Source organism: Schistocerca americana, chromosome 9 (genome assembly GCF_021461395.2).
Source record: "Schistocerca americana isolate TAMUIC-IGC-003095 chromosome 9, iqSchAmer2.1, whole genome shotgun sequence".
Lineage (NCBI taxonomy): Eukaryota > Metazoa > Arthropoda > Insecta > Orthoptera > Acrididae > Schistocerca > Schistocerca americana.
Window position 1 is genome coordinate 98,191,974 of NC_060127.1, and position 4,300 is coordinate 98,196,273.

At 48.7% G+C, this 4,300-nt stretch overlaps 1 non-coding gene across 1 annotated transcript; it reads right to left on the reverse strand.

The window, feature by feature from the left end:
• Window positions 1–2,719: 2,719 nt before the first annotated feature.
• Window positions 2,720–2,792, reverse strand: Trnaa-cgc. The gene has a single exon. It is a non-coding gene; the product is annotated as a tRNA-Ala (tRNA).
• Window positions 2,793–4,300: the final 1,508 nt, after the last annotated feature.

Consider the following 4,300-nt stretch of genomic DNA (forward strand, 5'->3'; position numbering starts at 1 on the left):
AGTAGATCGCCGCGACCGAAGTGAACTATGAACCGATCGTTCCTCGTTCCCGGGAACTATAAGTAGACCGCCGCGACGGAAGTGAACTATGAACCGATCATTCCTTGAAATTCGTTCCTCGGTCCTTTCGTTCATCTTGGTGAACCGTTCCTTTGCATCCGCTCGTTCGCGAACTACCCATCTCCAGTCTTAAGGTGCGTGAAATATTTTCCGGGCCAGTTTTACGCACCCTGTATGTCTTAATGCAGAGGGGAGAACTATCGAATAGTCTTCAAAACATTCTCGTCGTGGATGGAAGAGCAAGCGAGACAATACTCTATGTGAATTTACAAACATTGCTCAAGTTGTGCAAGTAACCGATGTGGTAATTACAAGTACATACCATGCGCGGTTCACGGTACACTCCATTGTGCTTTGTAGAATACGCCGCAGAATTAGAGCCACTAATGATCCAACAGTAGACTGCGCCACCTACAGCATGCAAGCCACTCGTGTTCAAAGCAGCCTGTAATTACTCTAGACGTGACCTCTAATCTGGGCGGCCACACGCGTCGTACCTAACGCAGTCTGTAATCTCGACGTCCAGCATTGGACCCTGTTCTCTCATCTCCTACTATGACATAAAAGGGAAATCTTCAGGGACCACACTGCATGCTTCGTTATCTCCAGAGACTTCTCAGTGATGTAACAATAAGACCAGAGTGGCACTAAGCAAAGATGTCGTGTTCCGGTGATTCATAGACGACTTCTACTGATCCTCGGTAAGCCATGGTACAATTTACTAAAATTTTGCCCCGTGACAGTACACAATTTCCCTACGTTAGGTATAAACAGTCTACACGTAGCAGAAACTGGTGTGTCACTCTCGGTGGCAGAATCGTTTTTCTATGCTGGAATGGCCATAGGGACAAGGATTACAACTGATCTGCTTTCAATTTTATTAATTGGGCCCTTTATAGGATTTTATAAAAAGCAAAAGAAGACGATTGAGTATCGTATTTAAAATGAAATCTGAAATAATATACACTCCTGGAAATTGAAATAAGAACACCGTGAATTCATTGTCCCAGGAAGGGGAAACTTTATTGACACATTCCTGGGGTCAGATACATCACATGATCACACTGACAGAACCACAGGCACATAGACACAGGCAACAGAGCATGCACAATGTCGGCACTAGTACAGTGTATATCCACCTTTCGCAGCAATGCAGGCTGCTCTTCTCCCATGGAGACGATCGTAGAGATGCTGGATGTAGTCCTGTGGAATGGCTTGCCATGCCATTTCCACCTGGCGCCTCAGTTGGACCAGCGTTCGTGCTGGACGTGCAGACCGCGTGAGACAACGCTTCATCCAGTCCCAAACATGCTCAATGGGGGACAGATCCGGAGATCTTGCTAGCCAGGGTAGTTGACTTACACCTTCTAGAGCACGTTGGGTGGCACGGGATACATGCGTACGTGCATTGTCCTGTTGGAACAGCAAGTTCCCTTGCCGGTCTAGGAATGGTAGAACGATGGGTTCGATGACGGTATGGATGTACCGTGCACTATTTAGTGTCCCCTCGACGATCACCAGTGGTGTACGGCCAATGTAGGAGATCGCTCCCCACACCATGATGCCAGGTGTTGGCCCTGTGTGCCTCGGTCGTATGCAGTCCTGATTGTGGCGCTCACCTACACGGCGCCAAACACGCATACGACCATCATTGGCACCAAGGCAGAAGCGACTCTCATCGCTGAAGACGACACGTCTCCATTCGTCCCTCCATTCACGCCTGTCGCGACACCACTGGAGGCGGGCTGCACGATGTTGGGGCGTGAGCGGAAGACGGCCTAACGGTGTGCGGGACCGTAGCCCAGCTTCATGGAGACGGTTGCGAATGGTCCTCGCCGATACCCCAGGAGCAACAGTGTCCCTAATTTGCTGGGAAGTGGCGGTGCGGTCCCCTACGGCACTGCGTAGGATCCTACGGTCTTGGCGTGCATCCGTGCGTCGCTGCGGTCCGGTCCCAGGTCGACGGGCACGTGCACCTTCCGCCGACCACTGGCGACAACATCGATGTACTGTGGAGACCTCACGCCCCACGTGTTGAGCAATTCGGCGGTACGTCCACCCGGCCTCCCGCATGCCCACTATACGCCCTCGCTCAAAGTCCGTCAACTGCACATACGGTTCACGTCCACGCTGTCGCGGCATGCTACCAGTGTTAAAGACTGCGATGGAGCTCCGTATGCCACGGCAAACTGGCTGACACTGACGGCGGCGGTGCACAAATGCTGCGCAGCTAGCGCCATTCGACGGCCAACACCGCGGTTCCTGGTGTGTCCGCTGTGCCGTGCGTGTGATCATTGCTTGTACAGCCCTCTCGCAGTGTCCGGAGCAAGTATGGTGGGTCTGACACACAGGTGTCAATGTGTTCTTTTTTCCATTTCCAGGAGTGTACTTGTGTGAAAAACTTAGGGATGAAAGTAACTTTCACATGATCTGTGACTGCCAAGTATCATAGCCCTATGAAACTTGGACCACAACTAGAAAAAACGGGGGAGGAGGAGATCAGTTTTTAACGTCCCGTTGACAACGAGGTCATTAGAGACAGAGCACAAGCTCGGATTAGGGAAGAATTGGGAAGGAAATCGGTCGTGCCCTTTCAAAGGAACCATTCATGCATTTGGCTGGAGCGATTTAGGGAAATCATGGAAAACCTAAATCAGGATGGCCAGAGACGGGTTTGAACCGTCGTCCTCCCGAATGCGAGTCCAGTGCGCTAACCACTGCACCACCTCGCTCGGTAGAAAAAATGGATACAGTATTGTACATAACAGAACAGTACGGTACAGTGCAGTGTAGAAGATAACTGATAGGAACACACAACGAGACGAAGCAGACATAACAATTGTATTCGAACACAATAAGTGCACCGTGAAACCTGGTAGTCAAGGGAACGCAGGATTCGGTTACGATTGTGGACGGGGTTTTAATTAGTTACTATTGGTTGCCTTTTACAGTTACACACAATTTATTTTAAACCAGTAATTCCAGACTCAACAATAAATAAAAAATACCACACGTTATTAATGAAGGAATAAACAAGTGTGTAAATAGTAGTGTTTTCAGTGAGTTACAATTTAGCAAATCACTGTTAAATATAGATACAGCAGATAATGTTTTAAAAGCAAGCCACTGTGATATGGGCAGAAGGCCTTACACGCCAGGAATGGCACTAAATTAAGAATTCTTTAAAACTCGCCGCAACGTACGAAGTACAGGTATTGAAATATTAAAGGCAAGTCGCCACAAACACAGCAGGATTCATCAGACGGCAGGAATGGCAGTAAATAAGGTTTTAAATCTTACTACTAAAATACAAATACCAGATTAGAATTTTAAAGCAAATGACCACAATCACGGCTGAAGGCATTACACGACGCCAGGAACGGCAATAATATAAAAATTTAGAAACCTGCTGTAAAACAGCAAATACAGTAGCAAAGGTTAATTAAAAAAACGAGCAGCTGATCACCAAATGGGTGAAATAAGATGATGGTAAACTTTGTGAGACAAGGGGCCACAGATGGTGCTCCAGGAATCGACCTCTGAGAAGGTCCGGCAACAAATACTTTCGCGAGCGATGAGATAGGCAGCCAAGAGTTCCATTCATTTCACAAGATGGTAACTCAGACTAGTGGCAGTCTAACGAATGACTAATGATAATCTTGCTGAAGTTACATGACGTCCGATAAACCAAATGCAATGATGCAACAACAGAAGCTAACAGATCCGGCTTCCCTAAGCACTCCACTCGCTGCTCTTCGCCTCGGCGACACTACGAGCAGCAATACGAAGTCCCTGGAGAATCGCGAGATATCACAATGGTGGAGGTTTCTCTACTTGGATTGAAATGCACTCATTTTAAAGCTTGCTGGATCTGGTTTACGACGAGGTCGTACACCGTCGCGATCACAGGCCTTCCATCCGGCAGTCCATGCGTACCGCCAGCAGTCCCAACGTGTTCTCACACTGCGCGGACCTGGCTCCTCCTGAGTCCCCAAGGGAACTGGCCCACTTACACGACCTGGAAAAACAACAACGTCGCCCTGAAGATAGGGCAGCACTTACTACATTCCGATAACCTCCACTGCTGCCACTAGCGGAAAGGACACGCTTGCGAAACCGAGTGGCGCCAGTCAACACGAGAAGAAGGCAAACAACCGCCACCATGCCAACTAAACGATACCGTCTGGCCTCCAAGAGAGGGCGGAAATCTACAAACAGCATCAACGTGAGCCACAACACG